This window comes from Xiphophorus couchianus, chromosome 23, assembly GCF_001444195.1.
Source record: "Xiphophorus couchianus chromosome 23, X_couchianus-1.0, whole genome shotgun sequence".
Lineage (NCBI taxonomy): Eukaryota > Metazoa > Chordata > Actinopteri > Cyprinodontiformes > Poeciliidae > Xiphophorus > Xiphophorus couchianus.
Genome location: NC_040250.1, coordinates 14,347,948 through 14,364,980, shown reverse-complemented (window position 1 = coordinate 14,364,980; position 17,033 = coordinate 14,347,948). Strand labels below are relative to the sequence as shown.

Below are 17,033 nucleotides of genomic sequence, written 5' to 3'. Positions count from 1 at the left end.
TATCATCATCAAGCCCTGGGTTCTTGTTTCTTTTTCTTTCCTCCCCCATCTTAACCTGAAACGAACATCTTTGCATCTGTAGTCAATTCAGAAAACAATTTACATTTTTTTCTGTTCAGTCAGAGACAGGAAAACCTAATGAGGAATATATATATATATATATATATATATATATATATATATATATACACAGTATATGTATATATGTTTTTTTTAATTTACCCCAATTATTTGTTTAATTTATTTTATTACTCTAGCTTCGAGGTCACTAAAATGCACCTAACAGGAGATGTCCTATTATGTGACTTTATCTGATAATCTGATATTAAGTGATATAAATAGATATAGATTGTCATTGCCAACAAAAATGCATATAATTAATGTTTGTGTGTTTTTCCACGAGTAGAATAAAGGTCTCATAAATTTCAAATCTGTTCACTATAGAATGTACACTAATTACATGAAATGTATGATGATGTGTTTTAGTCTTAAATATCCATGCGTTTCCCTAGTTTTCTTTTTTAAATTTTATCACTACATTATCGTAATTAGCTAGTAGTTTGTCTATAATGTTGTACAGCTACAATTTTTTTTTTTTTTTTTTTTTTGTCTGTTTGCAGCTGATGTTTGGTCTCGGTCTCTATTATTCACTGGCTGTCAGCAACATGTGTTCGCAGTTTGGTTGCTAATCCTCTCACACACTTTCAGACTGTAGCCTTCACCACAGAATTTTTCCCTGCATCTAGGTCAAAAATGTCTGCTTCTACAATTTTACACAACCAGAACTTCCAAACCATAATTTCAAATCACCAATAAAAAAGACATAATTTAACTTTTGGAAACTGATAAGAAATACAGAATGTTTCCTTCGTTCACCAGAATTTCTGTTTTTAATCAGTGATAAGACACACGGTAGGGGTATTTTCATTTGCAGCATAATAGACATTCATTTCCCTTTCAGAGTTAAAAAATTTTTTGACTTCAACTTTGGTGTTCATAGCATCCATCTTTTGATTCAGACTACCACAGTTTCAGAACATTTAACTGAGCAACCTATTACCAAGGGGTTCATGCATTTTTCTTAGTGATGAATAGATTAATGAAATGGAAATGAGAAAACTTTCAGTGGCAAGTTTTTATAATAAATTACCAAGAACTGGCAAGAAACTATTCTTTTTTGTCTTGGTATCAAAGTACAAATTCATCCGACATATCAAATACTTTTCAAAGAGGCAGATATTAATCTATTTCTATATCTTAAGATATGTTCTCCACTCCTCCTCATTTCTTGCTGTAGCCCACATTTCAGCAGATTGTTCTGGGTCCCCAACATCTGACATGCTAGTCTGGGCAACATCTCAGTCACTGTGATCTTATTATTATGTATCCTTCTATTTGTTTCTTAGTTCACATTGCTCTTTAGTAACCTTAGTAGGTTAATTCATAACCTCCCAGGCCAAAGCACAGTCCTTTTAGCCAGTATTCCAACTTGAGAACAAGGATGAAATCAAGCCCGACAAGGTTACAACAACAGTATCCAAAAATGATTGCTACGCAGAGATACCCCTGAACCAAAACATGAGAGAGGGTAAAGTATTGGCAGGCAAACTGTATGCTAAACATCAAAACCCCGCAACTGCAACAATGTGCATGAACATTTTTGCTGAGCTCTATGTGGAAGCCCAAGTTAAAGACAGTGCCAAGAATGGTTGAGATGAATAGTAGATCTAAGATCCTGTACCATGAGCACATACCACTATGACATTGTGGTGAAGGAAAAGATAAAATAGGGGTCAGTAGGGAGAGACAAAGCAATACCTAGAAACATCAATATTACAAATAAGAAAAATGGCAAGCTGGAAATATACCAAGAGCTCAAAGACGAAGTAGTAAGATTGTGAAAAGTCAAGGTCTCTCATTTGTGCCAGGGGTCTTTGGTGCACTGGGAGCTGTGAGCACCAAAATGGAAGAGTGACAGTAGTAGATTTCAGAAGCAAACTCTGTTCTTAGGCTTTGTATGGACACTTTCTCTTTATTAGGTGTAATATTCAATTACTTGCTAACACAAATGGCAAATTCCCCATTTATTGCAGAAACTCAAATTATTTAGGCATTCAGACATAATGAAAAAAACTTTCTGATATTCAAGCTGAGCATTAGAATTAGAAAGAAATAATATTTGACTAGCTTTGCATTAAGCATCATTAAGGGGTAAGATGAGCTGGTCTGTGTATAAATTTCTGGTTCTGGTCAGAATTTCATGCACAAGTACTTTTTGGGTTTACAGAGGATGGCTGAATAACAGAAAATATCAGCAGCAGTTGAGCTGACTGGTTTGAGATGACTGAAGTAGCTCAAATAAGCTATTGTATATCTGTAGATATACAGATACATTGAGTTCTGTATATCTTGAAATGTATTTTCATTGAATACTTTGAGCCCCTATGGTACCGACTGAATACTTTAAATGCCACAGTCCACTTGTTGGCCATGTCTGTCTCTTTATGCCTGCGGTCTGTATGTGATCTGATGGCAACAGCAGATCTCAATCCAATAGAGCATCTTTGGGATGTGGTAAAATGGGAGATTTGTATCATGGATGGACAACGGATAAACCTGCAGGAATTGTGTGGTGCTAACTTTTCAACATGGAGAAAAATCTCCAAGGAAAAATTCCAACACCCTGTTGAATATATACCATGAAGAAGGAAGTCAGCTTTAAAAACAAAAGGGTGTCCACCCTGACATCTACCAAGGTGTGGAGTAAAGTGACTGGTGAGTGCACGCCAACACTGTCTATGCTTGAAGGTCCTGTGGGAAGATTGAATTTCTGTACTACAAGACACTGATAAAATATATACTCTGAATCTACATCTCTGCCTCGACATCCTTTCCCATTTCCAACCGGCAGCTATGTGAACATTGACTCAGAAAAAAAAATCATTTGTTGAACTTTAACACTGGTCTTCCTGATAAGCAAACCTTTGAATTATTTTTCTGCTTGGCTGTACCTGTGAAATAGCTCTTGGCTAATGTAAGCCTGTTTCCAGATGCACAGAACTGGATCTGTTGCTACAGCTGCAACACTGGTTTGGAGACTTATATTGCAGTGCATTTCTTTTTACATCTTCAGAACTGTTATGAAAACAACTCTCACATTTGTTTTCTTAACAAAAAAACATCACCAGTCACACAACCTTTTAGATGAGGCAGCAACACCAAGCATGGTTCAATCAAAACTCAAAATAGAAAAAGAACAGCAACTATTTAATGCATGGACCATATCAGTGTCTTGTCAGTGTTAAAAAATACACAGGGCACTAATCTAACCCCCCCCCGCCCCCCAAAAAAAAACAAAAACAACACATTTATAGTTATAACAGTCACAAATAAAATTCAAGAATATCCCCCCTAAATCTTGGTGTACTTGTGTCTCAATATGGATCAGATTATTACAGGGTTAGGGTTATGTTACATTTCACTCCAGATAAAAGGTCTGTGTTGCTATCTCTCTAACCTTTTTTTTTCTTCTGCTTGAAGGCAACATTCCTTATGATTTCAAATTCTGTAGCAGAGGAGCTGAGAGTACAAGACAAAAAGAATCCAACTTTTAATCACACTTTTCTTGGTAAAAAATTGAAAGCCGGAAAAATGTGAAAATGGGTCTTGTTTGGGTGTGAATATAATTTTAATCCTAACAAGCATGACATCATTGCAAACAGCTGAAATAAAATGGAGCAAATATGGAGGGGACCTGCACAGAAGCTATATCCCCAGACACCCAAGTCAGCTGCAAGCAGCGTGACACATTGCTCACAGGCAAACAACATGAGGCACTGTTGGAACTGAATGCAAACAAATTAACTTTCCACACTTGCATATGGTTTGTTTCTCTGCAGCAGACGTGGCATGCTCACGTGCACAAAATGTAGACAACAAGAAAGGAAACAAAGGGGCCCAGCGCTGCCTCAGGGCAACGACATGATACTCTGAGCCATGCAGAGCTCTTTGCGCCAACTTTGAAATGTCTAACATTCAGGTCAGAATGGGGAAGTGCATGCATGTTGTGAGTGTTGGGGGGGCCCAGCGTTGATGGATGACCCGGCCTGTTGAGTTGTGGTGGCCAGGTGACAGATCTCATTAATAAACAGATTGCAGGACTCTGCTCCTTTGTGTGCCATCATCAAGAGGTGCTGTTCTTTATTATTTCCACGCTGCAGACAATAAATACTCATAAACCTAATGATGCCTGATTACTGCTGCAATCTTTGGCTCATTAGGCTGATTAGCTGGAATCATGTAACTCTGTTGATGCAGGATGTTTAAATATACACTTCTGGAGCTTTGTGAGGATGCGTGTTTTGGGGGTTAATGGCAGATATGCTCTGAGGCCTGCGTGTCAGAACACTTGACATGCTTGTTTATTATGGTGGATATGACACCATTGTGTCAGAGTAGCTTTTTACAAAAGTTTGACCTTTTTAACCCTATCCTGGCTCTGCTAAGTACTTTACATGGGATTTTACTCTCCCACTTACACAAACACAAGACACTGTAGGTTTACTATATAATTGCCTGTTATTTATGCATTGCCTTGTTCTCTCAATCATCTACCTATAATTGTGTCATAGGCAGTGTGGGGCTCTGTATCATACCCAAGGACATTTAGACATGTGGTAGGTCAGGAGATTAAACCTCACAATCTTTTCTTTGTAAGATGTCCCCTTTACCACAGAGCACAAACACCCAGAGTAAATACCATTACAGTGTTTTTTTTTTTATTTGTGTGTTTTGCATCAACAAGGGGGGTTATAGTTAAACACCTCAATCATGCTGCCGTCGCCTAAGCGACTCTGGTCCAGGCACGTCTCTAAATTTACAGTCCTTGGAAGTGGAAAAATGTCCTTCAATGTCAGTGTGAGCCTTCTGTGTCCACGGACAAATCAACAGAGCCGGTGCAGTCACTGACCCCAATAATTTAGAGCATTACTCTAGACATTTTCAGATGCTGTGAAAGTGCCCATTTTCCCCAAATCGAGCCTTGGCCCCTCCTGTTTATCACAGGTTTGTGACCCATGCTGGGCCCCGCTGAGCAGGGGTGGAGGGGGGAGGTAGTGTTACAGCAAACAGGGGTCGTAGCAATGACACTGTGCTCCTTCACATCAACCAAAATGGCATGAGAGCAGTTAAGGAAAGTAAAACTTCCTGAAGTCTCTCACGGAAAGAGCTTTAGAATCAGTACATTTGTTTAGTATAACCAGGTGTTAGGTAAAAAAAGAATAAATTCAACAAGAAATAGTCCACCAGCAAAATGTATATTTAATTTTCTATTTAATAGCCTTTCTTTGTACTCACTGATCGAAATGGATTTCTGAAGGGAAATGTTACCTCCAGCTATTAAACATAAATATAAAAGACAGTTCAATCACACTGAACTGCGAACAGATTGTCAAACCTTTGACAATCTGTTCTTAAAGGTGCTGTCGTACTGTGTCCTATTTTACCATCTATGCTGAAGCATCTGAAAATTCATCTTACGTCAATCTAAATGTGAAGTAATGAAATACACTTAAGCACCAGGTTCTAAAGGCAAAGTGTCTGAAAGAGTAGGAGCTTCTTAAAGAGATAGAGACCAATTTTATTGCATCAAAATTGCAAAGTCAAACTACTTTCCCGTTATGCTTGATATATACAGCATTTTGTATCAACTGAGGGTAGCATAGTAATTTGTGCTATAAAGTAGCACTATGAACCTTGAAAATACATACACCGCCCCTTATGGAAAATCCAATTTCCTACGTATATTTATGTTTTGCTAAAAAGGAAAAATGACTAGCCAACTCTTTGCTAGCGTTGCAAAGCCATTTCATGGACAACAGCGGCTTTTTATTGTATGTTTCAGTGACAATGCTTTGGACATTTGTATTTGTCTATAGCAGAAGAGGAGAGCGAGTAGAGGATGGCAACATTGATCTAGGACCTCAAGGCTTCATTTTCCCATGGAGACAGCATGGCTAATTAGGCTAGCATGTTGCCTGTTCCAGCACAGCTGCAGTGAGAGATTAGACAGACAGAAGCTGCCAGCTGTTACTCAGATGCAGTATCACTGACTAATTGAGACCAGAGAACGATTGTGGAGCAAGGCCCATTCCAGTCGTTCCCATCCTGTCGTTCATAATGCGTCTAAAGTATATCATCTGGTGATAAGGTTAATCAACGTGAAGGATGTGAAACAGGACCTGATTAAAATGTAAATAGTTTAAATGTTAATGATTCAGTTGTATCAGAAAATTACATCTGTTCTGGAGAGATCTGTCAGACTTCCTGTGCCTTGCAAAAGTATTCACAATCCTTCTTCTTTTTTTTTCTCAAACACTTTCTCAAAGAATTATGAGTTACAAATTCAGTGAGTTTTTTTTTTAAACAATATCCACTTTAATATTTTTTTAATAATATTGTGAAGTGGACCTGAGCAGAGGTTTGCTGCGATTTTAATACTATATTCATCCTTTTCTGAGTCTTGTTTGTGAGAAGTAGTGGAACTATCAAATCCAAATCTTATTTAAAGCTTTTTGTACACTTTCTCCATAGCAGACTCAGGTAGAAAGACCACATAGAAAGCCGAAACCTGAACTGGAGAACTTCAATCAACAGTTCTAACTAATGCTCCTCTGTACCACTCAGGTTTTTCTTTTCTTTGATATAAAAAAGAGACGCAACACTACCTACAGTGTTTATTTTATATTCTGATGCACACAGAGACTCTGAACCCTGCACAATACATCATGAGGACAGCAGAAAGCTCAGCTGTTATTTAGCTCCCTGTTGGATAAATGATCCTTCATACTATAGCCACATGTAGCAAGCACTCCAGTCAGTAGAACACGTGTGTACACACATACACATTTAGATCAAACCTCTCCAAGCAAACGTCCCTGTCTCCGGAAAAACATTCTTGCACAATCCTGCAACTGTATAGTACTGTCAGAAACCTGCCAAAAATAATGTCTTCTGAAGGAGAATTTAACTCCATACCTTCTGGCACAGTTCAGTGATGCAAGTTAATGCCTCCTGTGATAACTAATGGGAGAAACTCTTAAAACTTCTGAGCTTATAATAAGCTTGTCAGCTTATCATATTAGGCATGTGAGCTTATAACATTAGCATTTAAATGTTCTCGGGTTTACAGTAATGTGATTGGAGGCTTTGCCATTCTGACTTTTGCATTGAGACGAGGCGGGTGGAGAGAGACATACAAAAAGACTATTGATAGCGTTTTAAGAAATAGATAAAGATTGTTGGCTCAAGTGTCACCTTTGGATATGGGTCTTAGTGTGAGATTCACAACTGTTTGAATGAGCATTGAATTGGTTAAGACACAAAGACCAACAACAGTTTTGTTCTTGTGCCTTACCACCACAAAGTCTTAGCAATTTCTACCTCTCCAGTTCTACCATATTAAAAAGGTACTTCAGATAACTTGTGGTATGTGAGTTCTATGGAGTTGTTATCAGGAGTGAAAAAAATTCACTGAAAACTTAAATGTTGAGGTCAGACAGTCCACCTAACATCTAGTCAGTCAGGAAATTTTTAAACCAGTCCCTAAAAGTAATCAAATCTCAGAACTTAAATAGTGGTTCAAACAAGCATTGGTTCCTAATCTTTTACACGATGACAGTTGCCTTTAACATTATTAAATCCCAAGATGCCTTTCCACCATTTGTCTCTAAACATGTAGAAATAAACATTTTAACTGCAGCATAGTGAGAAACCTCAGTTTAAAAGTAGAGTAGGACAAGGCCGTCATAAGTTCGGGTTACAGTCCGATGCCCTTTGCTGCATGTCTTCCCTCTCCCTCACAACACACTTTCCTGTCTGGCCACTGTCACATGAACGCCACTAGAGCCAGAAAAAGTTTATAAAATAATAATAATAAAAAAAACAAAAAACACTAGGAGAAACAATAACCCCTTTAAGAGGAACCAGCATGGAAATATACGCTTAGGAATACTGAAATATTAGATTCATGTTCAACAGGCTTGCAGGAAATAGTTAAAAATGAAAAATGGCTAAATCTGAAATAACAGCCCATATGAAAAAGAAAATTCAAATTGAAAGGAAAATATTGCACACTATTGCAACACAGTTGAATTTCAAATGGTTGATTAAATTAAACAGATTAAATATAGCTTCTAATTTGTATAATCTATAACCAAATGATTCTGAATTCAATGTAGAACAACTTGTTTTAAATGGGGCTGTATTTAACTGGCTTTGTATTTGATTGAATTAAATTAAAATAATTCTGATCAAGTTGGTTTTGAAAATGAATGGAATTAAAATTTCTTGAGACAACATGTGACTTTATTCTTCCTTTAACAAATGTTCTTTTTTTTCATATAAACCTTTTTCTGTACTGAAGTAGCTATGTGGAGTTTCTAATTTTGCGCGTAGCCTGTGAGTTTAAACTTTACAAAAGCAAAACACCACAATAGAGCTTCTTACAAAATTATACTTTTATGTAGTTGATAATACTCTGTATATATACTTAAATGGATTGGAATTACTTTTAATAGATTTATTGATTCTGCTAGTGATTCCTTCCTGTATATTCATTCATTTTCCATTAAACAGGCCCGTTTTGTGAATCTCAAAAGAAAGAAATTTCCACAATAATTTACTGTTGTTCATGTGTGAAATCACAGTTACCTGGTTGATTCAAGGAATTTACACTAGAGGTTTATTTTTATTGATATGCAACTGATCAATTTTAGTTCATGGGATTATCAAGTGTCAATGCTAAAATGTAATTCACCGGACCTATCGGTTGCTACAATGGTTTTTAGAGCCTCTGACATGAATGCTGCACTCAGATTATCTTAACCCCATGATACCACAAATGTAATGCCTGTTTTGCTAGGAGTAAATAGGAGGAACATAAGAAAATAAATTAACATTGAAATGACAGACCCAGATGAGTTTTTCATGATATTCCTGTCTCTCCTCAAACTCTAAACTTAAAACGACTTCTTTGCATTTTTAATCTGCTTTTTTAAAAGTGAACCAATCCTTGATGAAACCAGTAGAGAAACAGATTTAATTTTTAATTAAATGACAAAGAGGAAAAAGTAAATCAATCAATTGCTCATGATTTTTTATTTCAAAGGAGTCAGATTTCTAGCCCACATTATAACACTGCATGTAGCTTGTTAAAAAGAAACATGCAAAGTGCATGTTTCTTTTCTCTCACACGTAACTAGCTAATCACTTAACCTGTTCATGGGCAGTTTTCATCCCACCCTGCTGTGAAGACTGTAAATTAATGACCCTCCATGCAAAAAGCAAGTGAGCAATTTTAGGATTGACGGAGATTATTAAACAAAACTAATTATAGTCATTGGTACAGAACAATAATATCCTGCATACTAAAGTATTAATATGGGAGATTAAAATAGGGCTATCCATTAAAAGACATAATATTTTATTCCATCTACAAGAGGGAAATAGGTCGACCAGACCTTTTTATCTGCACGGAAATGGGAACCAGTAGTGGGGAATCAGTTAATCACTGAACATGCTTTCCCATCAGATAGAGTACCAATTGTGTGCTTTCCACCGAGCAAAAACAACTGATATAATCCTATGGTGGTTTTATTTTTGGGTGTCAGATAGATTGAAATGTGCAGTTTCAAGATTTTGTTCAACATTTTCTTGATAAAAGCCTAATTGCAAAATAAAATTAATAATTATTAGTCATGACTTAATAAGATTAATTACCTGATTCCAAGAGTAGATCAATCTATCTTCTCCAGCAATTATCAAAAAATGATAAGCTTTCCCCATAGCCCTGCAAGTTTCATAAAAGAAACATCACTTGTTATATAAAAACCCACATTGCTGTAAATAAATAGATCAATATAAATGTAATTATTCCAAAGGAAAAAAAATCTTAAACAGAATAAACACTTGTAATAAACAGTGGTGTTTATTACAAGTGTTTATTCTGTTTAACAATTTTGTATAACACTTAAATATAAAATGTAACATGTTTTGTCTCCCGATAGTACTGTTTTGTCAACTAAAAAAATTAAACAGTGATTAGTCACATTAAGAACTAAAAATATAAAAAGAAAATATTATTTCAATAAGTTATCAATTAATTTTTGCCAAATTCATACACATTTTCTTCTTGTACAATGATCTAAGAGAACACAAATTACCTTTGAGAATATGAGCACATATTTGGCTGTCATTATTAATCAAAACTTTAAGTCCATGAACACAGCTGAATATTTTACTTTAAGTCCAAAAGCAAAACAAACCAGGTTTGTAGATCTATGACTGAAAATGTAAATGATTTAGCTTTAGTCTTCTTAAATATAGGACTGGAGATATATGATGAAAAGAAAGAGAGAACTAAATGTAACATTTGTGGAGCGTAGTTTTGATGAACTGAAAGTCAGTTTCCCTGCAGCAGCATTAGCAGGCGTCAGCTGCATCTCTGCACACAGCGCGCAAAGATGAAGATGAATGAAGCCACTTTACCTCCAACCAGCAACAACTTTTTTGACATGTTCAGGTAATTAGTTAACAAGATAGATAATTTGCTGTTGACGCTAGGGAAGCACTTCATGCGTATTAGCTGACATTTGGATGCGGGCTGCCTGAAAACATGCATAACAGACTTACATGACTCTGTCATGTAAATCAAAATAAGTTTTTCTTATAACAGAGAGGCTACCAGTTTGGTATTAAACTATAAACTATTAAGAAATGCCATTGTCTTTAAGAACCTAAAAACAGCTGCAAACCAATTATACAATGGTACAAAGACAGAGTTATTATACTTTCAAAATTCAGGGGATAATCCGAACTCCCAAAAATTGTGTTGTTCAGCCTTGAATGTAGGTCATTCTTTGCACTCATTAATAAGATGGCTGTGAAATTAAGATGAAAAATCACTTCTTAATATAATATTGAATAGGTTGTTTTTGAACCCTAATCCCTTATGCTACATTAAAGTGTTAATTTAATGTGCCCATTCAATCAGGTTCAACTAATTTTCAGGCACTATTGTTCAGTAAGTACCAATTAGGTCATTAATTAGCTGGACTTAATGAGTATTCACTTGCATACTGTGTTGAATGTAATTTTTTGGTTTGGAAAAAAAATGCTTTTAAAATAGCTTTAAATTATAATTCAACTTCAGATGGCAGATTTATGTAACAGTGTCTTATTATAGATGTGTCTAAAGTTGGCAGAGGCAAATAAATATGTAATTCTGTCTGACTTTTTAACTGTACTTGAATGTACTACGGGGGTATAGATAATGGTATTTGTTGACAGTTTCTGTTCTCTGTTCTACAGCCTTCAGTTTAATTTGGGATGTCCAGGTCCAGCTGCTTTTATCAACTGTTGATAAAAATCAAGCAAATATGAATGAGAACAGACAACTGGGACTTAGATGGGACTAGTCCATATCGTGCTTTTCAAAAACTTATCCTGTCCTATACAGAATTTTTGTAAGAAAGTGGAAAAATACATACATGCAAAGAAAAAAAAATTCCAGATTCTTGTGTTTTTGTTGTAAGCCAAAAACCAGATAAGCAAATGAGTTTGCACTATAAGAAAAAACAAGTGCTACCACTCATGCATTACATGATATCTTTAAGACCTTTCCTTACCCATTTCAAGGAACATTTGTAATAAATATTAATGATCAAATATCAAATAAGCACTGCTCTGTTGTAGAGCAGTGCTTATTAAATTATGCATGTATCAATGGGCTAGGGAGTGAGTCATCAATAGTTAAAAACAGACTATACACTTCCCGTCCTGCAGAATGTCTGGAGCCCTATCATGTAATGAGGTACCAAATTGCTCTCATGTCTCTTGCAAGTCTTCTGACCAACCAACGTGCATATGAAAATAACAAAATATCATTAATTTGTAACAAGTTACATTTACCTGGCAGCAGTCCTAATTTATGCTCAATAATTGAAAATTATGCTTTACCTGCTTTTTTTAAAGAATTTTAGCTTGCCATTTTTACATCACAAAATAAACACACTATCAATTTTTATGGGAAAGTGGTTCATACATTTTGCAGTCAGCTACTGTAAACACCTGGTCAATAGTAGTTAATAATATGTGTTACAAACAATTTTTACTAGTGTCTAACAAAAGTAATTTGCTTCAGGCCTTCACATAATTTGAAATTATTTTTACTCATGCCTTCCTTCTCAATACCTGTATTGATAGATAAATTAAACACTTAAGCTTATTCATACCTATTAGGGCTTTAACAACTATTTTAATAATCGATTATTCTGTCAATGATTCTTATTTGGGTAAAAAGTACTGGCACGTTCTGCAGATTTTTCATTGTACTACTTAAGCTTATTTTATAAAATATTACAAATACATTAAATTATGACAAAAAAAATTACAATAAAATACTTGTTCCAACCATCCAAATTACAAAAGAATATGATCGATTTCACAACTACAATATGATTTAAATTCAGATTTAGCCGACCACACAGGCGTTAACGAGCCGCTGGCTAGGCTAATGCTAATCCAGAATGTAGGCAATCAGCAGTAGGATCTCACAATAATACAGTGTCTGCCTTACCGGCTGCCTCTCTGCTTGTTTGTAGATGCATCCAGCTCCGCACAGGCCCGCCACACAAACAGATCATTGTTCAAAAGTGATACAAAATTCCCCTTTGCTTTGTGGTACCTTATCTGCCGCTTCTCATTTTTTCGTCATTGTCCGTCCCTCTTTATGGTCCGTGTAGTACAATCACTTTTCCGCCATGTTTTCGTCTGATTGTCCATTCCTTACAGCTAGTGCGTCATGTCTTTACTTTATTTTCTCCCCCATTCTTTTCACTTCATTTCTTTTCTTTCTTTTTTTCCCTCTTCTCTTTTTCATTATCTTCCTTGCCTCCCAGAGCACCTTTTTCTACTTGTTTATGTTGTCATATATGTGGCCTGGACATGTTGTGGCTTCCTTTCAATAAGGAGCTTCTTCTCGCTGTGCAAAGGCAAGTGGAGTGCATCACTAATAGCTTTTTTGTCAACAAACAACAACTCGCCTGAGCATTTTCTTTAAAAAAAAATACCAAGGGTCACAAGGCTGTTTCTATGATTAATGCTTTCCATGCCTGTCAGTTTAAGTAGACAGCCATGTGTTGGTAGGTTTGTGCCATAGCCTTTTCTTTTTTAGATGAAGCATTGAACAGTAGTGTGAAGTGTTTGAAGCTCAGGAAATTGTTTTAAAACCTAACCCTGTTTTATTCTTCTCAGATGAAGCAACGTCCTTTTTTCCCCAAGTCAGACCCAGAGTTCACGCAGGTAAGATGAGAGCCCCATGGCGCTTGTAAGCCATATCATCCTGGACGAATCAGGTGGATATTCAAATCAAAATGACATACAAAAATTCTAAAGCTCGTTGACATTTTGCCAACCTTTGATATTGTGGCTGGGTTTTATACCTTCAGGGATCCAAACACAAACCTCGAGGGTATTTCACTGTTTCTGAGTCACAGAACATAGAGGCTATAAAGCTTCTTTCTGGCCTTTTATCCAACCATTCACATCATGTCATTGTTTTTGGCACTAATTAGCTCTTATACAGCTGTAGAAAAATGCAGAAAACATATATAAAAATATACAATACAAAAGAAACAGTCTCTTGTAATAACTCCCATTGTTTACATTTGATTAATTATAGCTTGGCAGTCCATGCTTTTCTGTATTTACTTTATTACTGAAAGCATGGACATCTGGACTGACCTTACAGATAGGCTTAAGTGGCAATGAGTGATTAATAATGAGGTCTTCAAGGATGATTTGGATTAAATTTAAGCCAAATTTAATCAACTTTTATACACTGATTTTCAAACTTTTATGAACTTAGAAAAGAAATAGAATGACAGAAATAAATAGAGCAGGAAAAATACATATTAAAGATATGAGACACTTTAAAGAATTATTGAAACTATTCTTTTGTTTAGTCAGGTGTGGAGCCCTGTGGTGATCAGGCACTCATATGGCAGCTATGGCTGCTGGAAGCCATGCAGAACTAACAATAAGCTTGATCTCCATGGGCCAATTAGCCTTTGGAGTTCCCATGTAAAACCTTTCATCAAGAGCCTGTGAATTTAGGCCATTACAGACAGAGAGCTGTGCCAGAGGAGCTGCTGTGTCTCCGCGGATATCTTCTTCCCTGTCCAGTCAAGCCTGCACTTGCGACAAGCAGCCCTGTCCTCAAACCGTACACAGAGGCTACCGCAGAACAGAAAAATTGACACTAGACGCTGCTGGAAACCAATTATAGCTCCTAAATCATAGCCTCATTGTCCATTACAGTGGGCAGATGGGGTTGATTGAGCCATCATTATAAATGTAATTTGGCAATATGGTAGCGATTGACGCGCTAATTGTAAATCTTTTTATAGGACAGGATGGGAAGCCTTTTAAAGTATGAAAAAAGTTTAACGTTTGCCAAATTTAACTCTGAAATGATATGCATGTTTTAAACTGACTTGAACTTTGCAGTATTTTCTCAAATCACTTTAAAGTGTATAAAGAAATAACTTTTTCATTACCAGGCACAGAGGAAGGAAACCAGGAGGTGACACAAAATAAGTTTTGCACAAAAAAAGGCTGTATGGATATGACAGATTGTAGTTTTAATCATCACAGCTATTTCAGGGAACTCAAATTCAAATTACTCATTGTACATTCATTTGCAAAAATCTGGTATGTCTCGAAGGCATTGTTGAGTCCTAAGTCACCTAAATTAATTGTGGTTTGATGACAGATTAACAGATCTGTCCCATTGGTTTTTCCATGTACCAACAGATGTCTCCGTGAGTTTCAGTTGTCCAGCAGATTCACAGATGTTGCCTTACAGTGCATATAACACAGGCTGCTCTCAATAACTACAAGCCAAACAGCAGCAAAGAACTCCTGTCTTCAAGTGATGCATAGAAGAACTGAAATTCCTTGTCCCATTATCTGGCTCAGTCAATCCTGGTTCAGGGCCCCAGGAGAGGAGAGGACACAGGGCGCCCTCTGCCACTTTAAAAGTAGTAACCTGAGAGACCAACAATACTGTATTTAAAAATATAAATATTTTTATATATGTATGTATATATTAGATATAAATATTTATATATATATATATGTATATATTAGATATATATATAAATATTTATATTTAGATATAGATTCAACAATGTTTTTTCAATAGCAGAAAATCAACATTTTCTTTAGAGGGCATGTAGACAGGGTTGTGCAAAACTCATCTTTTCAGTTCTCTCTTTGTGTGCTGTGTTTATGTGCATGAAGTGACCGATTTCCTTCTCTGAATGCAGGTGTTAATGGTTGCGCGCTCACACCGTGTGGGGGCATGAACAAGTCTGATGGCCACTCACTGATATGTTTACGTCTTCCAACAACTGCCCACCTCCTTAATCACAGCAGAGGATGAGGGTCAGCCTCATTCTGGATTCTCCTCACAGCCTGGCTGTAGCTTTCAGTCACGTTCAGACCGAGAGGTTAGCAACATCCGACTTTTCAGAAAAAACAAGAGCTAAAGCCCAAACAACACGAAAGGAAATAATTTCTAACACTTTGCTTTTCACATTAGCTCTGCTCTCCCTAGGCACTGAACCCTGAAGAACAGTTGGGGTAACATCCTCAAAGCTTGGCATTTCCAGTGAGGATTAAATACCTGGAATCTGAAGGTAGCAGAAAATGAAAAACTGTCTCGCCTGCATCAAAGAGCAAGCTTGTCATTATTAGCTACAGAGGAAGAAATATGCAACTTGACAGAGGTGAAGATTGTCTTCAACTTTTTTATTTCAAGGGTCCTTCTTCTTTCTGTCAGGATGCTGAACTGTACCAGCCTTGAAGTGTATTAATGTTACCATTTTAATTGGGATTTTGTTAGATGTGGTGTGCCATTAGCACCGCAGGAGTTAGCTTCTCATGATGGAAGCTGTCAGATTACTCACATTACTTGAAAGCAATCCCCAACTGGCATTTCTGTTTTTTGAACCTTTTAGCAAAGGATACAAAGATGTTGTGTTTTGTCCCAGTCACTTTGTTAACACCAGGCTCTTTTGTCTTCTCAGAAAGTGAACAAAAAAAAATCCATGTCAAACTTTGCTGAACTGCTATGATAAATGATCAAATTAAATTTGAGGATAGTTCTCATCGATGATGTCCTATGTTAAATGCTGCATTAATCTACTCTGTCATAGCAATACTTCTACTTACTGTTCAACAGAGCTCTTAAGAAACATACAGTAGCTATCTACTGACCAGAAGTCTAGCAGCTTCAAAGTCTTCACAGCTGAATATTTTAATTGGCATAAATTTAGAGCTGAGCATTTTGAAAACATGTATTTAAATTCTACATCATAGAAGGAGGATATATATATAATATGCAGGTTGTTAGTTGGGTGTGTCTGAATGGGTGAATGTGGGATTAACCGCCAGGATTTGTATTTGTATTATTTTTTTTAACATCAAGCTGCTTAGGAACTGCTGATATAAATTGGTTCTACCTACGGTCAATCATCACATGTAAATCTCTTATTATTGTTTGGTATCAGATATTTGGTACAGATAAATTAAATAAAGTAAGTAAGTGAAATGTTTGGACGCTTTTCAAATTAAACCAAAATGGAGAAATAGAAGCAGCAGGCATGTCAGTGACAAAGAATGCACTGTTCTCAAAAGATGTCATGTGCATTAAGTTTTTTTAGTCACCGATAGCTTTTGTGTGCACAATGTTTTTTGGCAAATGTTCAACTCCACCAAATGAAGAGACTGTGACATGATCAATTATGGCAGGAGCATAGACTTTCTTTTGCAACACATTGCTCCTTTGTGGACAGCACATAGAGACAAATGTTTGCGTCAGTCAGATTGAACTTCAAAAGGCCCGTGTTTGTGAGTGCAGGTGCAGGTTTGTGTGCGTCGGCCGCCTACCTTAAAATGAAGACAAGCGACCT

The 17,033-nt window shown here is 36.4% G+C and overlaps 2 long non-coding RNA genes across 3 annotated transcripts in view; one reads left to right on the top strand and one right to left on the bottom strand.

Moving 5' to 3' along the window:
* The window catches only part of LOC114138816 (uncharacterized), a 43,095-nt gene extending 30,107 nt beyond the window's left edge, over positions 1-12,988 (bottom strand). The window contains exons 1-2 of one of the 2 annotated variants that reach the window (XR_003594316.1): positions 12,635-12,988; positions 9,778-9,847 (exon numbers count right to left, since the gene is read on the bottom strand). This is a non-coding gene — a long non-coding RNA (uncharacterized LOC114138816). The remainder of the gene's footprint in view (positions 1-9,777; positions 9,848-12,634) is intronic. The other variant, XR_003594315.1, reaches the window with a different exon arrangement.
* Positions 12,989-13,061: 73 nt separating this feature from the next.
* On the top strand, positions 13,062-16,672 carry LOC114138815 (uncharacterized). The gene is made up of 4 exons (XR_003594314.1): positions 13,062-13,199; positions 13,312-13,412; positions 15,387-15,569; positions 15,662-16,672. It is a non-coding gene; the product is annotated as an uncharacterized LOC114138815 (long non-coding RNA).
* The last annotated feature ends 361 nt before the right edge of the window (positions 16,673-17,033 follow it).